Source organism: Oryctolagus cuniculus, chromosome 4, assembly GCF_051225735.1.
Source record: "Oryctolagus cuniculus isolate XC-2025 breed Fujian yellow rabbit chromosome 4, ASM5122573v1, whole genome shotgun sequence".
In the NCBI taxonomy this organism is placed as follows: Eukaryota; Metazoa; Chordata; class Mammalia; order Lagomorpha; family Leporidae; genus Oryctolagus; species Oryctolagus cuniculus.
Window position 1 is genome coordinate 70,837,838 of NC_142870.1, and position 24,231 is coordinate 70,862,068.

Genomic DNA, 24,231 nt, shown 5'->3' on the forward strand with positions numbered 1-24,231 from the left:
AATGGCTTTCACACAGAAATCAACAAACAACAAATGCTGGTGAGGATGTAGGGAAAAAGGTACACTAATCCACTGCTGGTGAGAATGTAAACTGGTGCAACCACTGTGGAAAATTGTATGGAGAAATCGGAATATAGACCTACCATATGACCTAGCCATCCCACTCCTGGAAATTTACTCAAAGGAAATGAAATCAACATATGAAAGAGTTATCTGAACCCCCATGTTTATAGCAGCTCAATTCACAAAAGCTAAGATATGAAATCAACCCAGATGTACATCAAAGACTGGATAAAGAAATTATGATATATGTACACCATGGAATACTACACAGCAGTGAAAAAATTGAAATCCTGTCATTTGCAACAAAATGGATGTAACTGGAAACCATTACCCTTATTGAATTAAGCCAGTTCCCAAAAGTCAAATACCATAAATTTCCCCTGATCTGTGGTACCTAACAGAGTACCTAAAAGGTAATTTGTAGAAGTGAAATTGATACTTGGAGATGCAATGATTTTGAATGGCACTTGTCTCAACTGTGGAGGAACTGGTTTTTTTTTTCTTCATACTATTTGTTGAACTTTTGGTGTAGGGCTAATCTTATGTGTATAAAATTAATTGAAAACAGATCTTTGTAAAAAATAAGAATGGGACTAGGGGAGAGAGGAGGAAGAAGCATAGGGGTGTGCGAGGGAGGGAGGGTAGGGAGGGAAGAATCACTATATTCTTAAATTTGTATATATGAAATGCATGAAGTTTGTGTATCTTTAAAAGGTTTCTAGGTAAAAAATAAAAATGATAAATAAATATTAAAAAATGAACCTTTTTTATCTCTTAGTTTCTGTGGGTTGGGAATCTGGTTGCAGAATTGCTGGATCTCTCAGAATCAAATTCTCTTATGAGATTGTGCTCAAACTCACAGTGAAGGTTGTGGTCTCATCTGTAGTCTGAACTACAGTGTGGGGATCCCCCTCGAATTCACTCAGATGGTTGTTGGTAGCCTTGGTGTCTTGTCATGCACACACATCTGTAGGTTTGCCTCATGACTGGCATTTCGCTTTCTCCAGGGACAGAAATCCAGGTGAGGCAGTCAGAGAGATATCCAAGATGAAAGTCAGTCTTCTTAACTTTATCTTATAAGTGACATCCCATGACATTTTGTCCTTAGTTACAAACAAGTCACTAGGCCTAGCTAAAACTAATGAAGTGGGAATTATATATGGATGCTGAGGGTACCTGTATGGAAATCGTTGGATGCCATCCTAGAAGCTGCCTTTCACAATTGTTCATCAGTGTATTCTATGTGTATGGAATAATTCCTGGTGCTTAGCAAATTAGTAAAGAGTCTCCTATGGATTAGTTTTATAACCTGTACTAATTACCTATTTTTTAAAAAAAGAATGTAGTAGACAAAATCTCACTCAAGTAGTGACAATCAAATAAAAAACAGACAAAAAACAGTAGGAAGATTTCATTATGCTGTGTAAGTAGGCAGAAAGTGGTACAATCTGTTTCTTCACCTGTAAAATACAGAGAAGGGTTATACCACATTGTTAGAGATGTGATGAGGTAACTCATGAAACATTTAGGATAGGGCCTAACATTTAGGATAGGACATATGTTAGCTGTTTAAAAACTTTTTATTTCATAATAGTTTTAAATTTACAAAATAAAAATTGTGCAGCTGTATAAAGGGTTCACATATACCTCATAAGCAACTCCACTTATTATTAACATCTTATATTTGTCACAATATATAAACCACATCAACTTCCTCTACTTTTTTAAAGCCAAACTCCCTCTGTCCCTCCCACTCCTCTCAGCCTTTAGTAATCAATATTTTATGTTCAAATTGAAGTTTATTTTATCTCCAACATATGAGGGGCAACATGCAGTTATTTGTGTGTGACTTATGTCACTTAACATGATGTCTGCAAGTTTCATCCATTTTGCTGGAAATAACAGGGTATCCTTCTTTGTTATGGCTGAATAGTATTCCATTGTGTACTTTTTGACATACTAGTTAATAAGCCATAACTTGTCTCTGACTTGAGGGAGTATATACCGTAGTTGGATGGCAGACATAACATGGAAGACATTAACAGCTAAGAAAGAAGAGTGAAGAGCTAGGGAATTACACAACAGGCAGATTTATCTATTCCAAAGAAGTTAAGAAACACATCTTGGAATAAGTGGCACTTACAGAGACCTAAAGGATGGCTGAAGTGACTGCCTTGTCCATCGGCACAATGAGAAAAAATGATTTAATCAACTAATTCAGAAGATGGTGATCAAAACATATAAATGAATGTTCACCCTTTTGTGTTTTCAAACAGCATATTCCAGAGTTTGAAAAAAAAAAGAAAGAAATATCCCCAAATAGGGAAATTCCTACAATAATACCATCCAAAGATGAGATATATACAGCATTCTTCTCACACATCTTAAGTTATGCCAGGCAGACAGGCACTTACTCTATGTCCTCTTGTGTCCAGACTTGAAGGAAAGAACTTTAGGTACACTGTCTTAATCGCCATGACTAAATTATATTTTGTCTATTTTACAGAATATAAAACCACCTAAAAAACTGGTTAATCTGTCCGATGTTTCAAACCAGCAAATGGATAGCTCTGAATAAGTTGATGGTTCTAAAACATCTATTTACTCTACCTTGTTTTTTGGCAAAAACAGTGGTTTTCCCTTTTCCACAGTTTTCTGTGATCAACTGTAGTCCAAAAATATTAAATGGAAAATTTTAGAAACAAATAATTCATGAGCTTTAAACTACATTCTTTACTGAGTGTGATTTGATTCCAAACACTGTGATAACAAAACATTTAATATGACAAATGAGAAAGCTAAGCAACTAATAGGTGGGTAGCAAATATAGCATAGAACCAGTAGATAAAGGACTGATTCATATACTGGGTAGAATAGAGTGGAACCATGTTAGATTTCATCACATTATTAATAGAACTGTTTCCAAGGGATTTACAGACAAGTAGACAGCAACTTAATACCTGTGTCACCCACCTCACTTCATCTCACCACATAGCCAATGTACCATCTCACATCATCACAAGAAGGGTGAGTGCGGTATAATAAGATATATTTAAAAGACAGAGATGACATTCACAAAACTTTTATTAGAACATGTTATGGAAGGGGAGAGGGAGTGGGAAAGGGGAGGGTTGTGGGTGGGAGGGACGGTATGGGGGGGAAGCCATTGTAATCCATAAGTCGTACTTTGGAAATTTATATGCATTAAATAAAAGTTTAAAAAAAAAAAAGAACATGTTATAATTGTTCTGTAGTGTTAATATCTTATTGTGCCTATTACAAATGAAATTTTCTCATGAGACTACAGATATAGGAAAAATATAATATATAATCATATTATCTGTGATTATAAACACCCACAGGGAGTCTTGGATTGTATTCCCCAGATACAGGGGAATAGTGCTATCTGCTGATGGAAAACTGTATGGGATGATACTTTTGGCAAATAATGGAGATGCTTATAAAGTATTTCTAAACAAATTTAAATAGGCTAACCTATTTAAAATTTCTCACCCACAACATATAATTTCCTTCACTCCTGCCCTATTTTTTAAAGAAACAGCTTTGTTGAGGTATAATTCACAACAATAAATCACATGAATTAAAAGTGTATAATTTCATGTTTTGACATAAAACTACTCCCATAATCAAGATAATATAATTATTCATCACCTCTAAAAGTTTCCTTATATCCCATCACTATACATTAGCTTACATGTCCTAGAATTTTATATAAGTAGGATCCTGTAGTATGTAGCCGTTTTTCCCCCTTTTTACGGTCAGCATTTTAATTCTGAGATACAGTTATGTTGTGACATGTACCCGTAATTCACTCTATTCATTATTGCATTGTACTCCATTGTACAGATACACAACAATTTGTTGATTCATTTACCACTTGATAGACTTTTAGGTTGTTTATAATTTCTAGATGATACAAATAAAACTGCTACGAACATCTGTATAAAAGTCACTATGAGAACCTATGTTTTTATTTCTTTTGCATCAATATGTAGGAGTGAAAAAGCTGGATTATATAGCAGAAGTATGTTTAAATTTTTAAGGAACTTCAGACTGTTTCTAATTTGGTCGAACCATTGTGTTTTCTATTAAAAAAAGTGAATGGAAATTCTAGTTTCTCCAAATCATAATCAATACTTGGTGTTGTGATTCTTTTTAATTTCAGCCACTTTAATAGGTGTGTAGTAGAATTTCTTGCTTCTAAATTATATTTCCCTAATGCCTAATGATGGAGAGCATCCTTTAAGTGCATATAAACAATCATCATATCTTTTCTGTTGTAGTTCCTGGCCAAATCTTCTGCCCATTTAAAAGACTAGCTTGTTAAAAGACGTAGTTTTGAAAATTCTTTATATTGTCTAGGTACAATTCAGATATATTCATTGAAAATACAGACTTGTGACTTATTTTTTATCCTCCTAATAATGTTTCCAAAGAGAAGTTTTTGATTGTGATGAAATATAATTTATCAATTTATTCTTTTATGAATCATCCATTCTGAATGATCAAAATTTAACATATTTTATTTATTTACCTAGATCATATTTTTTTAAATGTATTTATTTGACTGAGTTAGAAAGTGAAAGAGAAAGACAGAGAGATAGGTCTCCCTTCCGTTGGTTCACCCCCCAAATGGCCGGTATGGTCAGAGCTATGCTGATCTGAAGCCAGGAGCCAGGTACTTCCTCCTTGTCTCCTATGCGAGTGCAGGGGTTCAAGCACTTGGGCCATCCTCCACTGCCTTTCCGGGCCACAGCAGAGAGCTGGATTGGAAGAGGAGCAACCGGGACTAAAACCCCGCACCCATATGGGATGCCGGTGCCGCAGGCAGAGGATCAACCAAGTGAGCTATGGTGCCGGCCCCCCTAGATAATTTTTTAACATGAGATGATTTATTTCCTTTTTCACTAATAGGCATCCAAGTGTCTGGAATAGTGCTAAATAAATAGTAGTAATCAACAAATATCTGATAAATAAATAGAATTGTATTTGAAGAAACTTAGTTTATTGGCAATATAGACAATAAAACAACCTTAAATGCAAAAGTATATTCAATTTTTGTTATCTGACCTGATATAAAGTTTGATTAATGCAAAGACCCAAATTTGTTAAATTATGTTGGTTAAAAGACGTGATGCCCTTTCCCTAGAGACAATTCTTACTCCACAAATATGAATATGAAATTCTGTAGAACTTAAATGTGAAGCAGTAAGTTCACTACCCACCTCTTCTCCCTACCACCCTGACTCAAGTTCTATATGAACCCATGTCAGTAAGTCAAGGTTGTGATAGTCTTTAAAACTCTAATTGTGCCACTTATAAATAAATTTCAGGATGAATTTAAACCAGCAACGTCCCCTAAACTATTATCGCAACTGTAATCCATTATTTCATAATTAATTTTTCTAGGTAGGTCAGTACTATTCATTTTATTTAAGTGCTGCTATAGCAATCCCATTTTCACAACTAAAGTCAACTGTAACTATATACGTATTTTCTATTAAATATACCAAAAGCATTCTTATAGAAAGGAGAACACCAAATTAGGCAGTGAACATTTTTCTAATAAGTAATGGGTACTGTGCTATACTGGCCCTCAATTGCACATGTCTTGATCATATAAAGCAGGGATGGGCAAGGTCTGGCCTACAGGCTATAGAAGGCCACCAAATCATTTGGCAACTGCTGGCACAACTTGAAATTCAATAAACCTACAGCAGGCCAATTTTTAAGTTGGTAATTTTGTATGGCCTACAAATGATGTTCTAAATATCCAAATAACCTTGGTAGAGAAAAGTTTTCCACCCCTGATAAACCTAAGAGTCTAGTGGAGACTCATAAGCACATTGAGGACTTCCAGGAACAGAGGTGTATGAATAGGTACTCAAAAATCAACCAAAAGAAATTAAGCCAATGCTTATTTTCATAGATTCTGACATTTAAATCACTAGAAACAATTACTACTGCTAGTTCTATTGATAGGTAGATAGGTAAATACATAATATACATATATGTTACAGACACACACAGTACAGAGTGTATAATGGTATTGCATGTGTATCTCCATATGCCTACATTGTGTGTGTGTGTGTGTGTGTGTGTGTGTGAATGTATGAAATCAAAACAACTCATTGGAATACAAGAGTCAAAACAGTCAAGCAGCTGAGAAAACTCATCACATTGATGAGCTTTATTCATAAAAGAGCTTGTTCCTAAGGCTGTCACTTAAAGCTTACATATTCTTTATTTAAACACAATTCTAAGAACTTTGCATATCTGCTTTTCCACCCATACCAGCCTAAATAGTAAAAAGTCAAGAGCTTGCCACTGATGCTGACTGCCAGAAGTCTAACCTGGGGAGAACTGACAGCTCTCATAGAGACCATCTTCGGGGTGTCCTGCTGGGGTATTGAGACCTCCTGGTTAACAGGAGGCCTAGTGGAAAGGGAAAAATGGGGGGAAAATCCTTGGATGAAGGGTAAATAATCTGGGACTAGTTTCTTTGGATGAAAACTTTTGAGAAATCAATGATAATGAGATATGGATCCAACAGGAGAGTAATGGTAAATATGAATTCATTATTTTGTTAGACAAAGTTAGTTTTTAAATAATTGTCTCCCTATGAATTTTACTAGTAGGTTTTATTGAACTGTTTGGAGTGAATTCAACAATGCCTGAATTTCTAAAACCACCACTTTTGACACTATAAATTAGCTAAATCTTTATTAAAAGAGAGTAAGAAGATGGGTCCTTGCATTTCTCATAAAAGGAAAATGACACCACCACAAGTGTATCCATTACACACTGTTGAGGCATGAGCTGAGGGCAAATTAGGCTGAATAGCAGATTACTATCCTAAGTTTCTGAAATACCCCCTGGGACGTCACCAGAATTCTTAATTCAAATATTTACTCTTGATCTATAAATATCCTAGTCCAAGAAAGTAAATGATTAACTCACAGTTGAAAGCATACTTAGTGATCTGAAAAAAAAAAAAAAAAGTTACATTTCACTCAAGCAAACTGTTTTGGTATCCCAGTCAACGAAGAACTTCCTCATATGGGATCCATCATGATAAAGGAATGTGACTGAATTTTGTAAACAAATGTATTATACCTCTAACAGAGCTATGTTTTGTAATGATCACCTTGGAAGAAACTTACTTGAGGGATATTGTCATTACTTGAAAGACAGGGATAGGACACGCTCTGTAGAATTAGTTCATGAGAAAGATCAGTCATTTTGCTTCATAGTTTATGAGAAAAATTAGCCTCTTTTGCATCATAGTTCCCCTTCTCCTACAACCACGTGCCCCTGATTATCCCTACTTACAATGTGCCTCATTGACACTGACTGATCAACCAAAAGCATCCTCCTAGAGATTGGTAGCCCAGCTTATTTAACCTGGGCTTCTCTGGGGAGGTGGGGTTGGAGAAGTTTCATGGGAATTAAGTCTATTTTTGACCATTGCATCTGTGAAACATATGCAACATATGAAATTCCTTTGTCCAGTAAAGCAGTATAACAGAGATTATCAAAGTCCCCTTTCCCGGGACCAGAGAAATGGGAAAAAACCTCCACTGACCACATAGGGAATTTTTAGGAATCTCTTCTTCTACTAATATTTGAATGTATATGTGTGTCTATGTGTATGTGTGTGCATTTTTCTGGTTTGGCTCTTTATTGTACTGTTCTGGAATCTACTGTACTCATTTGGTACCTGCTATCTGAGGGCAAACTCTGACGTTGCCTGAGTACTTGTTGTGTAGTAACACAGTAAAGCACAGGTATACTTCAAGCCTCTAGTATCTTGCCCAGAGTTCTGTTTGCCCTGCAGGCCTACAGTATGTACTTTTTTTTTTTTTTTTTTTTTTTGACAGGCAGAGTGGACAGTGAGAGAGAGAGAGACAGAGAGAAAGGTCTTCCTTTTGCCGTTGGTTCACCCTCTAATGGCCGCCACGGCTGGCGCACTGCGGTCAGCGCACCGCACTGATCCGATGGCAGGAGCCAGGTGCTTCTCCTGGTCTCCCATGGGGTGCAGGGCCCAAGCACTTGGGCCATCCTCCACTGCACTCCCTGGCCATAGCAGAGAGCTGGCCTGGAAGAGGGGCAACCGGGACAGAATCCGGCAAACCCAACTGGGACTAGAACCCGGTGTGCTGGCGCCGCAAGGCGGAGGATTAGTCTAGTGAGCTGCGGCGCCGGCCAAGTATGTACTTTTTGATTGACCAATTGCCTTGCTCAGTATCTATGTGAATAAACCATATACATCTTGGTGGTAAAATAAAATAACCAACCCCACTGCTTTCTAACTTCCTGGAAGAAAAGCATCTGATTAGCAGAAACATCTTTTTTCTTCCTAATGCCCATTCCCTCCAAACCAACTCAAAGGAAGTGAAAAATATGAAGAGAAAATAAACAAAAGAAAACCAGTTAGCCAATGCACTCTGCAGAGCCTTAGTATTATCTAGAATGACAGTACAGCCATTGTTCGTGCTGCCCAAGCGCTGCATGTTTGCTAGCTCATACGAGGTCCTGGGAGAATAATAAACTAAGCAGATTAGATGTAGACTGATGCTTCCATGCCACCGCCACCCCACACAACACACACTCTGTTCTGAGTGTCTGAACACATGCGGGCAGGTAAACCCAGAAAATGGGCACTCCATGTTGGCAGGAGGGGAAGAGGCTGCCAACAAACAGGGCCTGTTTATTATTTAACAGTTGGTACTGCTAGAGGCCTGGCACCGCTATAGAGCACTCTCTGTTTCAGTGCAAGTCAGCCTGATTATGAGAGCGTGTGAGCCAAATCATGTTTACCATAGTCTGTGAGAACCTCAGTGCCCCCAACAGACATGGAAATTCTTACAATAGCTCTCATCCAAACAGAGAAAATGATCCCTGAGATGGAAGTAAAGGGCTCCATGTGCTTAAATTTGTCTGATCGGCTGGCTCAGTGTCTCTACATGTACTTGCTTTGCTCCTGCTCAAGACAAGTCATTCCTCTCCAGTGATACAGTTTCTAATCCTCTGTCTTTGGTTACTTTAATTGGAGATGTGAATCAACCAAATAATGTATGAATCACCCATCTACTCATGTTGCTTATGCTGTCCTGCAAGCCTTGGCTTTCCAGCAAAAGAATCTGCTGCCCAGGATGGTTACTTCTGAAATCTCCTTCGCCAGTACTGCCTCTGCAGTAAGTCTCCTCTCTGCCAATGTGGGCCACAGGTGGATGCCTTCCCACAAATCCAATCAGCAGGATAATGTGCTACTATCACAAGAGTGGACCTTAATGACAAAGAGCCCTGCTTAGATGGTCACCCCATTAACTTTGATTTGATTATTCTGCCCCAGCAGAACACTTGGCTCGACAACTGCAGATGGCACCAACCCAACATAAAACCTGTAGAGAAAGTAGTTGCGTTCATACATTTTCAAAATATTAAATTTGATGTACAAAAATATAAAGATTATAAGTATTGAGTTAGTCTCTGGTTCCCCAGGAAAACACAGTGTGTTTTAAAAAAAAATAAACTGAGGTCAGAGCACAAGAGACAATTGTGATAACTAGGCAACATGGATAATGTAATCATTCTCTTTGAAATTCAATATAAATCAACATTCTTTTCAAGTATAAGACTTTTGGCTTTTATCTTCCATATAGAGCTAAGGTAATTTTTAATATGTCATGTGACTCTATTCTATTCCACACAAACCTTAATAAAATGAAGATATAATTGATTTTGTATTAGTTAGTTCAATATTTTCAAACTTAATTATACCTTGAATACCCTTCCTCTGTGCCAAAATGCTTTCTACCAGTGAGGATTAAAGGTATAGAAAACTACATATATTGAATATATTTAATTTTATATTTTGTTTTCTAATTGAAAACTGATATGTATATGCTGAAATATCAAGCTACTAGTTTATTTATGAATTTATCAACTTTAAATGCCACCAAAGACATAATTTTATATTTCCCATTTTATGTGTTTTTCAAAGAAAGTAGTTTTCCTTAGGTTTTAGATTGTATACAGATACATAATAAACAGAGTTATAGGAACAGGGGAAAATATGAAAAATTAATTCCCTAACTAGGATCGAGTTAACCCCTGGTTTAATGTAATCACTTCCTCTATTGATCAAAGATGCTTAATAAATAGTCCCAAATTAAAGCAGTAGTTAACTCTTAAATTCAAAAGAACACTCCCAATGCATCCTGCATGCAAAAAGTCTAGTAATTACTGTTCATAGCAGAACAATGGACTCAATCGTAAACTTACCTGGAGACAAGAAATATTTCCATCAGTATCAAAATACCAACAGGGATATTTCACAATGAGTAGCTTAAAGACAGGCTAAGTATGTTAAGATACTTCATCAAAACTAGTAAGAGACATTCATGACAGCTCACACTTATTGAGAGCTTACTATGTGCAAGGTACCCTCTAAGAGCTTTGAAAGGATATTCTTATTGGATTTTCACAACAGCCCTAAAAAATAATTATCACTTTCTCCACTACCCATGCCTGTGACACCACATCCATATGGGTGCTGGTCCAAGTTCCAGTTGCTCCACTTCTGATCCAGCTTTTTGCTAATGCACCTGGGAAAGCAGTGGAAGATGGCCCAAGTTCTTGGGCCCTTGTCATACATGTGGGAGACCTGGCTGAGGCTCCTGGATCCTGGCTTTGGCCTGGCCAGGCACTGGCTGATGTGGTCATCTGAGGAGAGAACCAGGGATGGAAGATCTCCCTGTCTCACCCTCTCTCCCTCTCTCTCTCTGTGACTCTGACTTTCAAAATAAATAAGTCTTAAAAAGTAAAACTAAATGGGCTGGCACTGTGGCATAGTGGGCTAAACCTCCACCTGTGGTGCCAGCATCCCATATGGGCGCCAGTTTGTGTCTCGGCTGCTCTCTGCTTTTAGCCCAGGAAAACAGTGGAAGATGAGTCAAGTGCTTGTGCCTCTGTACCCACGTGGTAGACCAGGAAGAAACTCTTGGCTCCTGGCTTCCATGGGCATGGTTTTGGCCATTGTGTCCCTTGGGAGTGTAAACCAGAGGATTAAAGACCTCTCTCTCTGTCTCTCCCTCTCTGTTTGTAACTCTGCCTGTCAAATAAATAAAATATCTTTATTAAAAATAAATAAATAAATAGATGCCTCAGTTGAGAGATTCAAATAACAAAGCTATTGAGCAATGGCTGTAAATGCTGCATAGGATAAACATGGAGAAGCAGGAAACCGATCCACTGGGGCACTTTTCCTTGGCCCTCCTCCCTTTCTCTCTCAAGTAGCCTTGCTTACAAGCAGAAGAAATCAGGGATCCAGAGCCTATCTAAACCCCTGCAGCTCTACACAACTCAGTAAAACAAAGTAATGAGATGTCCACGGGTGAAAAAAGGAACAAACATGAGATGAAGTAGTCTTTTCTTGACTACTCACTGCTAATAAAAAGAAGCTGGAGATGGACACATTAAAGAGGTAAGAGGAAACAAATTTGTATCTTACACAGTTGAATGACACTTAGCATATTCCCATACTATTTATTTATTTTCCCAGTGTCAACCCTGATATTTTCTAAATTTCTTCCTATTTCTCCTATATCTACTTTGGTGGTTTATATTTACCTAGAATTCATCCATTCTGTCCAAGTTTTTCAAATTTATGTATAAAGTAGTAATTTTAATTTCCTCCATTTCTCTATTATTTCCATACTGTAGTTCTAATTTTGTGCCTTTGTTGGCTTTTTCATTTAGAAATTAAATCACGTGATGATGGTTTATTTTGTTATTGTTCTCTTTGAAAAAAATCAACTCTTTGGTTTACTAGTGTGTCTATTTTATTTGTCTAATTCATTAATTTCTGACTTTATTTCCATCAATTCCTTCTATTCTTCAGAGTTGTTTTTCTGTTCTCTTAACTAGCTTCTGACATGGATGGTAATACGCTCATAATTATTTTTCCAGTCAGAGTCATGTTTAAAGTTATAGATTTTCCTCTGAATACATCTTACTGGACACCCATATGAGTTTACTTTCTGTAAGTTCTGTAGGATCTCTTACAACTTAACTTTTTGGCCTATTTTCTTATCAATTTTCAGGAATTCTTCTTCATTAAGAAGACAATGTTTTTGTCTGAGATATGAGTTGCCAATCATATGATCACTTTCTCACATGATCAAAAAACTACTTTTAAATTTGTATTGTCTTTGATTTCTCTCATTCACAGTTATGGTGATATTGTTACAAGTTCTCCTCCAACTTCCTATTGTTTGCTTCTAACATGGCTTTGAGTTCTACAATGGTTTTATTTTCCCCTTCCATTTCTTTCTTGTTCTCTTGCAGTCAATTTTAGTTCTCCTTTGTTGTCTTACCACCTCTTTGATCCCACATATCTAAACTATAGCCTTCCATTTTAAAGAAGCTCCAGTTTCTTCTATGTGTTTCCTGCTATGGAAAATATATATTATCTTTTGGTATATTTCTTCTGTCAAATATCCTGATCTGCCTTTTTGTCACTTATGTTTTATAATTAGCTAAGCCTCCATCCAATGCAGGTTACTTGCTGATCATTTCTCATTTTTTAATGAATTAATTCCATCTGATGTTTGCTGAAGAAGAGATTGACAGAGTAATTGAGGAATCTAGGGAGTTTCATTTTGGTACTGTATTTGCCAGAATATTTTACCCTATCTCACCAATTCAACTGTGCACACTGCTCACAGGATGTGTCTTTGCTCAGGGTTCTCAGGGTCCTACCTTCCTCAATTGGGTAAGTGAGAGTTCAAAAAGACTTGCATTAAGTTGTATATGCTGTACATTTTATGGGTCATAATCTAACATATCTTTTTCTTCTCCCGAACATGATCAACAGCAGCAAAAGCTGCTGCAGCTTCTCCCCACCTTACCTCCCTCCCATTCCGCTGCTGGTGGATGCGTCAGGCTGCGGTTGTTCCTCGTTCCCTGCCAGCTCCTCTGTTATCCATTGTGATACAGCGAGGCCCAGCGTTCCTTCCACAGACCACCAATGGCCTCAGACTTTCCTGAATCTTGTCAGTCATGGTAACAAAGGTTATTCCATCTACTTTTGAAGATTCTACATACTGCATATGTGTAGTACACACTCAACATACCTTGATCTGGTTTAAATTTCCTAAGACTCCATGGTTTGATTTGAGATTGTATCTGATTCTAAAGAAAAATAATCTTCATGCATTTAATTTTTTTGTTTGTTGTACAGGAAGATATTGGACAAATTGCCATGACTTTTTCATCTATTTCCTTTAACTGGTAAAAATAGACACTCCACTTACTAGCTGCTCTTCAACCCTTCTGCAAATAAAGTGCTTGGCCATCCCTGTCCCTCAACCTGGATTGTAAGATGTCAACTACGGAACTGACATTCATTGACTATTACATCCTTCATAAGCATATCTTCATTTCCAGTGGGCATTTTAAAATGCTAGACTAAAACCTACACTTTCATATGACTTCATAAAATAAAGCATAATTATAGACGGACAAGAATTATGGTGGATATTGGAAAGAAATTGGGGTACTCCAATTAATATCTGTAAAATTATTTTTATGTAAGCTGTAAGGTTATATTTGAGTTAATGTCTAAAATTAGCTACTACAGTGCCCAATATTTTTTGTAATAATATGAGACTAATAAGAACATGAGATGCTCTGTGTAAGTCAGTTTTCCAGATAACTGTTTAAACAGTTTTCCTTTAAATAGTAAGGTGGAAATCTAGTTGATTAGCTAAAGCTCTGAATTTCTATTTCAGTTGTCCTTGCCCTCAGCAAGTATGCCTCTAGGAAGAACATTTTCTCTCTTCTTGCCTCCTCTTCTCCGGTATATTTAGACAGTTCTGAACTTTTGCCTGTCGGTTGTATGATTTTTTTTTTTTTTTTGTGCCTTGAGTCTGTTGTGAACGATCACATAGAGTAATGGAAACACAAAGCAGTTTTAAATCAGCCTGCTTCCTCATTTGTAAAATGGATTTTATAAGCATTATCATATGAAAACCCTAGATCATATCTTCATTAACATCTGGTACATAGTATGGGCTCAATACACGGATTGTAAAATCAAAGATACCCTGAAGGGATATCTAATATGTGAGGTTTCTTGGATTTCATCAAATTAAACTTGCCTTCTTCAAAAGCCTATTTTGCTTATTTCTATGTTCTTAACTAAAGGTTTATGACACTTCACCACAGATACACTGGTGTGCCTTGATCAATAGCTTTTCTATTCAATGAATCATTTCACTTTTTTTCTAAATGTCACCATAGGATCCTTAAATCTGCTTTTTGTTCATTTGTTTGACTAACCTTATAGTTCCAACAGCTTTTCTATTTCAGTTAACTTCTTTTTATCTTAATTAACTTCTTTTATTCTCTTCTAGAATAATATACCCTAATCTTAAACCTTCAAGACAGAAGTTATATTTTCCCTGGCCACAGTGTACTGGATGGGCTATAAAAGCTGCATCACCACTGAGTAAAGATTGTGGATGTTACAGGTTCTACTTTGCCTGTTCTCATGCCAAGAGGATCACAGATTATGTAGTGTTTATATAGCTCTTTATCATTTGCAAACATTTCATCATCATTTAATGGAGGTCTTTAAAATACTTGTATAGATTGATCTTGTTATTGTTATTGGCAAGAAAGGAAAACAAAGAGGAAATGATGAGAACTTGTCAGATATCACATCCCTGTTCAACATAATTATAACTCAATCTCTTATTCTCTGATCTACTGATACCCTGTTGATCTAGAAATATCCCCAGCATCAGAAGAAAAAAAAGACACCTATTCATTTTCAAGTATTATATGGAAAAAATATACTTAGTGTTATAGGGATGGTTCCTTTTATTTTAAAAATAATAATAATAATAATAATAAAAAAACAACTTCCAGAGATTCCTGGGTCATGGTTGGTTGAGGTAGGGGAATGGGTCGGGCAGGAAAACTAGCTGAAGACTAGGGTCAGACAGCAGGAAGAAAGAAAAGGAGATAAAATTGGTGGTGGGGAATCTTCATCCATCATTCCAGGAGAGAAGTGTTTAGAAAGAAAGGCCACTGTCTTCCCTCCTCTGAGGTTTCTTCCAGAACCCGTAGGAGAGAAGACTCACTGCTGAGTCTTCATTTGGAGAGCAGCAGGAGAAGGCAGCAGCTCCTTAGCTAAATGAACCCCTTCCTGACAGCTGTGGGAATGAGTGTTTGTGCCCCCAGATCCCCTAGAAAATCATCCCTGAAGGAGCCAAAGTTGAATCAGACAAAAAAAAAAAAAAAAAAAAAAAGATGGCTTGACTGGGAAAACAATGTGGACAGAGTAAATAACATACCAGGCCCATTGTTACCTTTCTGGCATTCTGTTTTGGAGAAGTGTTAGGGTACAGAATGCAAAACTCTCTGGGCTGGGATTTAGTAATCCTGATTTTAGTTTCAGCAGTTTCGCTATCTAACTATGTGGCCCTAGACAAGTGGCTTAACCTCGCTGAACTTCAGATTGTTCGCATTTAAAATGAAAGATCTGATTACTAACTGACATCCAACAGCCCTTCTGGAGATACAAACCCCCCAATCTACCATAATGATAAGAAACATTCGGTGATGTTTTACCACCTATATGTGACTGCCACATCCATCACCTAATTTGATCCTCGAGCAGTTCCAACGTAGCATTATTGTGATTATGCCCATTTTTAGAGGAGGGATTCAGAAACCACAAAATGGCAGAGCTGGCATCTTACAGATGTTCCCAAGAGGAAAAGCCCCCTTCAGTAAAAAGAAGCAGCTGATGCTAACGAGGATAAGTAACAGCAGATAATTCAGGCTGTGAGCTTGTGTTTAGGGTACAACAGAATTTCAGGATGCTGCGTTGGGGTAATGATAATCTACCATGCAGAATGTTATCTGATGATGTATTTATCAAAAAAAACTAATAAAAAGAAAATTAAAAAAAGATACAATAATTGTTACTGCACTACACCCTAATGAATTATTGTGTTCAAGGTTCCAACAAAAAAAAAGTAATATTATACTCGGCTTATGTTTTAATTGATTTATTAATATTTTATCACAGGAATGTAATTTAAGCTCCTCATGATTTAGATCTCATAAACCTTTAGCATTTTGCAAATTCAAATTCCAATTTAAAGCCAGGGCGAGCAATTAACTTTTCTATCATCTTGTCAGGGGAGAAGGTTCGTGTTTAATTTGAGACAAAGTGACAGAAATATATATACACTGTATGTATTACTCCAATTTAATTTATGAGTCAGCACCATCCACCTTCAAAATGTAGATTTAATAGAAGGGGAGGAAGAAAAGGCCGTGCTGTCATGATAGGGCTGTGATATCTGCCCTGAATTTCTTATATAAAAAAAAATCCCTGGTTTGTGGAGATACCAGGCTAGATTGATTGCAGGCCTATTTCCATTCCCTTTGTTTTAAATTCCATTTACTAATTCTTTTCTCATCTGGGACACAATCTCATAGACATTACAAGGTACTCCTACCCTCACTTCCATCTTTACTACTATTCCATCCACCTGTCTCAGCTTTGAGTATAGCTGCCCCTCCAGGTTTATCCTGAATCTAGACAGGTGTCATGCATACATTATGGTAAATATTACCCTCATGAGGCTGGTGCTGTGGTGTAGAGGGTTAAAGCCCCGGCCTGCAGTGCCAGCATCCCATATGGGTGCTGGTTCAAGTCCTGGCTGCTCCAGTTCCTATCCAGCTCTCTGCTATGGCCTGGGAAAGCAGTAGAAAATGGCCCATGTCCTTGGGCCCCTGCACCCACTTGGGAGACCCAGAAGAAGCTCCTGGCTTCAGATCAGCTCAGCTTTGGCTGTTGCAGTTATTTGGGGAGTGAACCAGCAGATGGAAGACCTCTCTCTCTGGCTCCACCTCTCTCTGTAACTCTTTCAAATAAATAAAATGAATCTTAAAAAAAAAAATTACCCTCACATCCTTTCTTTATCACCTTTCCCATTTTTCCAAAGCAATCATTTAAGTGCTTCTCACCTAAAAAACAAAGAACCTCTCCACAACTTTACTCACATATTTTTAACTTGCAAGATACACATGGCAAGCTAAGAACACTGGCAATTTTCAGTGACACTTTACAAAATATTTAGGAACAGGATAAGAATAAATGAGCCAAAACTACAGAAGATAGCCAGGTAAACTGTAGGGAAGGCCTTCCCTTTGGTGGTTATTAAACACTAGGAACAGGGCTGCAGGGAGAGGTGAAGGAATTCTTCCAAGCTGTTATCCTATAATTCACCAAAGGCGCACAATGCTCTATGCTGATGAGATGAGTTACATGACATCTCCTCCCTGGTTCAATCAAAGGGAAGCAATTTACATCTCAAACCAGTTCTCTCATCAGTGGGACATAAAAACTGCAGAACAGAGACACAGCAAATGTGCTTATTTATACAGCATCCACTCAGTTGCCACTGCTCTTCAATGTTTTCCTTCGCCTCCTCCCCTGTACAGTGGCCATTTTGTATAGAATGCTTTGAATTCTAAAGTGAGAAAAAGACAGGACTAAGAACAATTTAGGAACAAAATTAACCAAAGATTTCTCATGATTCTGACAATCACTGGCCCTTGTGGTGCTAAGTCAATCTCTTTGTTCAATTTAAAAATAAAATCAGATCTCCTTTGCAGGCCTCTAAAAGGAATTAGAAGGTTACTGGAAAATTCTGGAAGGTAGTCTGACAAATGTTTATTTGCTTCACATGCATGCAATGCTGTGCTACATAGGTGAATATAATGCATTTGTTAACAGAATCCTATGTTGAATTAGTGCAAGGTCTTCATTCTTAAGACATGCTTATTTTACTAACAGTCCCTATTAATCTCAGCTTAATTATGTCAGGCATTTTGCACTCGCACACATGACAGTGAACGCGGCCAAAAATATTTTTACTGCACCTGCTTACATGTGGTTGGATCCCTAAAAACTACTGTAAGAAAGGGAGACAAACTCCCAAGACATGGCTTTTAGGCAGCATATGGGACTATGGCAGAGGGGTTTAAATACAGGAGGTAAAAATGGTAATCATATTCATCAAGTACACAAAGAAGTAAAAACAAGAAGCTCTAGATAATTCTTTTTAGTGGACTGACTAAAATAACAATAACAGCTTGATGAAGAGAACATGATTGTCAAAAGCTTGTCCATTTTACATTTTCTCTTTACATAGTGCAATAAAAAGGGAGCACCTGCAGTTTCTACTTGTGAGAGTATTTGCGTGTTTCTGCGTGTAATGTTAAAGGAAATGATAGGACATCACATTTGCTTTCGTCTAATCTCAAGTGCATACTCTCTACCATAAAGTTACATTTGAGCCCCCTGGGAAGACCTGTGCAGTACAAAGCTGGTTTTCAGTCTGCAAGGGACAATCTGTGCTTCACACACTTTCTCTTCATGCAAACGCAGCAGCATCTTATCACTGTGGACCTTTGGGTCACGAATTTTCTACAACAGACTACATCAAATATCACTTTCTTTCTCTTGCTTGGTGGCATCTGTTTTACTGACAGGCACCAGCTCACTGCAGCATGACTGTGGTGTTCTACTACTTTTCCAAAAACACAAAAAAATTTCTGAGAACTGCACACTGTGGCTATTTGATGTACATAAGAAAACTATAAACTTAATTACATTGGAGGGCTGGTGTGAACTCATGTGAAATTTGAGCTATCATTATTAAAAACAGAAATTGCATTTACTTAATGCTTCTTACAGTAAACTTGTCAACTTTAAACTTTCAAGGTCGTATAATGAGCTAAAACAGTCTTTTTAAAAACTAAAAAATGCCTGAAGGATAAAATATAAGCATTTCACATGCCAACTGCAGCATTCTCTCTTCCTTCCTCCTTTTTGCCTTCCTTTTCTTTTTCTTCTCTCTTCCCCTCCCTTTCTCTCTCTTCTTTGCTTTCTTCACTATTCTCTTTTCTCTCTTTCTTTACTTCTTCATTTCTCTCCCTTCCCTCCATTTTTTCCTTCCTTTCTCCCTTCCTTCCTTTAATTTGGGGGAGAAGGTGGTAAAATTTGGGTTTCAGAATCCACATGCTTTGACCACACAGTGTGCTGATTTAAGGGGAAAGTGTAGATGACTTGTTATGTCATTTTTCTCCCTTGGAGTCTGTAGATAGTCTTTATGGATCAGACTATTTCCAAACATTCCAATAGTGGCACCAATATTCCACACTGCAGTTTGTAACATGCTCTAAGCAAGGTAGTCTTTTATAAAAGATTGTGATGGCCAATGAAAACTGTTCTTTCAATTACTTTTGAAAATGCACAAAGTAAATGACAGGACAGTATCTATATAAACTTCACAACTGTATTGTCATTACTACCCATCATTCCCCCAGATGTTCTACATGTTTATATTCAAATCTGAGGCTTGAAATAATCTTTTAGAGACAAAACAGGGTAAGGGATTTACGCCATCTTTGATGCCCCCAGACAGATACTGGAGAGTAATTCTGTTTTGATCATTGTGTTCACTATGAACATTAAATCCACGAAAATTTCAAATTACAATAAAATGAAGATCTGATTATGTATTTTACAAAGAGATTTGCCATAGGTTTCTATTGAGGAGACAGTAAACCCAAGTATGTAAAAAACTGTGACTTGTTTATCTTCATAAAACTCTTCTGGAATGCTCACTGTAATATAGGAATTGTCAGATTATCAGAGCAATCAGAAACTTCCATAGGCAGAACAGAATGACAGATTACAATATTACAACAGATACCTTTCATACTCAACACAGCTGACAAGATCAGTTAAAACAAAGGGTAGGAGGTGCCTGCAAGGTGACTGTGAGAGCAGGTGCTTTCTAGGTGGAAGAAGAATGAAAATAAAGCCCCACCTGCAGCTCTGTGCTCTCCTCCTTCCTGCCCTCACAGTCACCCTGCATGTCTCACTATCTGTGGCATTCCCTCGTAAAAGCATCTTCAGGGAATAAACCTCAGGTCTCATCTGAATAAATCTAGCTTTGTGCTGCTTGACTGAAGGCATTTATTCCTCTAATGGTTTTATTAAAACCAGAAGTATCATGAACATGTGCTAAAATCTGAAACTAGAAATCATTTTGTAAAGACGCCATAATATCTTCCAGCCCTAGAAATTGTATAAGGCATGTATAGGTACATTGAGAGTTTCTTCCTGGGTCATCAGGATTCTAAGGATTTTTATAGTTCAGGGCCAGTGCTGTGGTGTAGCGGAAAAAGCCGCCACCTGTAGTGGCAGCATCCCATTTGGACAACAGTTCGAGTCCTGGACACTCCACTTCCAATCCAGCTCTCTTATGGCCTGAGAAAGCAGCAGAAGGTGGCCCAAGTCCTTGGGCTCTTGCACCCACAGGGAAGGACCTGGATGAAGCTCCTGGCTTTCGACCTGGTTTGTTCCATCTTGGGGAATGACCCAGCAGATAGAAGATTTATCTCCCTTTCTCTCTGCCCCCCCTCTCTCTGTAACTCTGCCTTTCAAATAAATAAAATAAAAATAAATCTTAGCTGGTGCTGTGGTGCCGTAGGTTAAAGCCCTGGCCTGAAGCACTGGCATCCCATATGGGTACCAGTTTGAGTCCTGGATGCTTCACTTCTAATCCAGCTCTCTGCTATGGCCTATGAAATCCGTAGAAGATGGCCCAAGCCCTTGGGCCCCTGCACTCACATGGAAGACCTGGAGGAAGCTCCAAGCTCCTGGCTTTGGATCGGTGCAGCTCTGGCCATTGGGGCCATCTGGAGAGTGAACCAGTGGATGGAAGACCTCTCTTTCTCTGTCTCTGCCTCTCTGTAACTCTGCCTTTCAAATAAATAAATAAATCTTTAAGAAAAAAGATTTTCGGTGTTCATAAAATATTTTCTCTTTCCATAAACACATAGCCCGCTAAGTCCTACTTTAGGGCCTTCGGAATTTGGTTCCCAGGCCTGGAATTCTCTCCCCACAGCATTAGCAAGTTTCTCTCTTTATTCTGGTCTCCATTAGAACATTACCTCTTCAGGAGCTGACAGAAACCATCAACCAAAATAACTTTCCACCTCCACTTAACCTACCCCATTTTGTTTCTTTCACAGTATTTACTATTTTATAAATTATATATTTTGCTTATTATCTGCCTTCTCTACTAATACATAAGGCTCTGTGAGTCTAAAACTATTTGTTTCCCTTACCTTTTATACTTTTTAAAAAATATTTTATTTGTTTGTTTTAAAGTCAGAATCACAGACAGAAGGGAAGACACAGACAGAGAGAAAGAGATTAAGAGAGAGATCCTCCATCAGCTGGTTCACTCCCCAAATGGCCCCAATGACCAGAGCCAGGCCAGCCCAAAGCCAGCAGCCAGGAGCTTCTTCCAGGTCTCCCATGTGGATGGAGGAGCCCAATCACTTGGGCCATCTGCTGCTGCTTCTCCCAGGCCATTAGCAGGGAACTGGAACAGAAATGGAGTAACCAGGACACAAACCGGCACCCATATTGAATGCTGCCATTGGAGGCAGCAGCTTTACCTGCTATGCCACATCACTGATTTCTACATTTTACATTTTAAAATCACTTCTTTTCTGTGGTTACAAAAAGGCATCACATACAATGACCTTCTATTCTGCAGACAACATGTAAAGTCTACATGCAAGAATCACTGTTTCTGGAAGAGTGTATCTGACTTGGTTCATAATCACAACTTATTGTTATGGGGCATTTATTGTCTGTCATTTCAGCCAGATCAATGAATGGACAGAATTAACCAAAGGGCTAAGAAGACACACACAAATATACACACATCAGATCAAAAGCCAAACATAATCACACCCTTACCCTTCCCAGCAATCTCTCTTTACTCTTGGATTGGAATGCATTTCTACTTTGCTCCAAGCCAAACAACTGCTAAGAGAAGAGTGGCAAAACTCAAAACTTCCAAAGCCATTTCACTGGAGAGGCCACCTGTCATTTAATATAAGGAGTCGTAATCACCCAGCTGTCCAGACTGTTGAATCATAAGGTCTTAAATCCTGATTGCATAGAAATCTTTTAAGTTACATAATAATGAAATGATGTGATCTTTATTTGTATTTCCTTGAGCTACACATAGAACATTTTCCTTAATGTGGTCCAAAACTTTCAAAATGTAATACCTATTTACCAAGGCATTTCTTTTTTTTTGGTAGAGGAAAAATGTCTATCATCATAATTTTAGTGGCAATAATAGTTCTGTACATTTCTCTTAGCAATTTCAACCTCAGATTTCTAAGCACTGTGCAAACATTAATTTACTAAGTTCTGCTGTGTTCTCTGTATGAATTAGAATATTATCATATCTTCATTATTTTCAGGTGAAAATCACATGGCCATGACTTGCAAAGGCCACATAGCGAAAGAAAAAAAAAATTAGAAAGATGTTTCCTTTTGGAAAATAGGTACCCAGGGAAGATGAATGGAAATAAGAATATACCTAAATAGCATCTGCTTTTTCATACCTAATGTTTCCATTCGAATTTTATTTGGAAAGCAAAATAAGATGATAGTTTAGTTCAGAAGCTAAGGGCTATGAACAAATATCTCTAAAAATATAAGTAATAGAGTCAATCTTTAAGACCAGAAAATAGCAATTACTCTGTTGACTGTGTACCAGGTGTGTACTCAGTTCTAGGAGTTCTAGTTATAAGAGCTGGAGAATAATTTTTGTGAATAGGGATTTTATGACTTGTTCTCTACTGTATCCTGCATATCCCCAGTGTCTAGAACTGTACCTGGGTCACAGCAAGTGCTGAGTTGGTATTTGTTAAAATAAATGTGTGACTGAGAGATGCATTCTTAATTCTGAATGACTACACTATCAGGATTTTGAAACTCAACTTGTCTGCAGGTTGGTGACATCCTCTGACACATTTGCTCTCAGAAGTTCAGGACAAAGGGAGATTAGACTTGACTCAATGTGTAACAAAATCTGGGACAACAGTGACCTTCTTTACAAAAGAGGTTATTTATTTAACAAACATTTATTGACATACCATGTTCCAGGTGATGTAAACATATCTAAGAATTATGACAAAGTCCTGGTTGTTTTGAAACTTAAATGGCTTTTTTATGTGTCTGAGAAGACGGTATATTTAAATATAAACCAGGTTTGGGACAATATTTTTCTATAATTTCATTATTTTTTTCTTTACCATTCTGATTTATTAATATCTCAGTAACTCAGTGTCTTTCTGAGTACCCATGAGGAAACAATAGCAAAATGTGGATAAATGTATTAATTGCAGAATGCCCATAAAATGGAGTAGCTGACAATGACCTACCTACTAGACAATCTGATCCATGTCTTAGAAATAATTTAGGCATTGAGGTAAATTTTAAAGGTCTGAGTAACCTAATTTAGCCAACCATATTGTCAAGTCTCAACTTCTTTTATACAAACACACCCCAGCTTCATTTGGCCTGCATGAAATTGAAATCTAGTTACAGTTATTAATGGGTAAGTTCAAGAATGATGCCCTTTCATAAAGAAGTACACAAAATATTAGAAGAGAAAAAAGCCTTATGAACTCCCTATCACAAAAGGGCTAATTAGAACATTTGCCATTACAAAGGTTGACAACTTCATGTGTGGTTATTTTGGGACTACACCATGTGCTTACTTCTACACATTACACAAATTCTCTCAAAACATAACTCACCAACATGTAGCCTGTTAAGGAGTATACATATCTGAATTTCTTTCACCCTGATAATTTGCTTGAGATATTTATTTGAAAACAGTCTTGGTTCATTTGTCTTTACTTTCAGGACACAAAATGCAGCTTTTGTAAATCTTTCTGCTTGTAAACTGATACTTCATATGTATTATGGTAGTTTCACTTTATTAGAAAACCAAGGAGGTCAAGGGATTCTGGGTTTCTATTTAATCATTGCTAGTAACTCACTTAAGTTTTCTTCTTCATCTAAAAAATGAAGCTGAAACTTATCTTTTAGCTGGGAGATCAGCAATGCTGGAAAAACATCTAAACACTTGTTGGCAAAGGAAGAAAAGGAAAAATATGATACTGATGTATTAGAATTTCTAGTACATTGAAATCCAGGACTAGATACAG

The 24,231-nt window shown here is 37.5% G+C and overlaps 1 protein-coding gene across 47 annotated transcripts in view; it reads right to left on the reverse strand.

Annotated features, from left to right (window-relative positions):
• ZBTB20 (zinc finger and BTB domain containing 20) overlaps nt 1–24,231 on the reverse strand; it is an 873,240-nt gene that overhangs the window by 538,469 nt on the left and 310,540 nt on the right. For 4 of the 47 annotated variants that reach the window (XM_089331699.1, XM_089331692.1, XM_089331710.1 and 1 more), the window contains one exon: nt 7,045–7,066. The exons of the other annotated variants lie outside the window; for them this stretch is intronic. The gene's annotated coding sequence lies outside the window, so the exon portion shown is untranslated. The remainder of the gene's footprint in view (nt 1–7,044; nt 7,067–24,231) is intronic. 47 annotated transcript variants of the gene reach the window in all.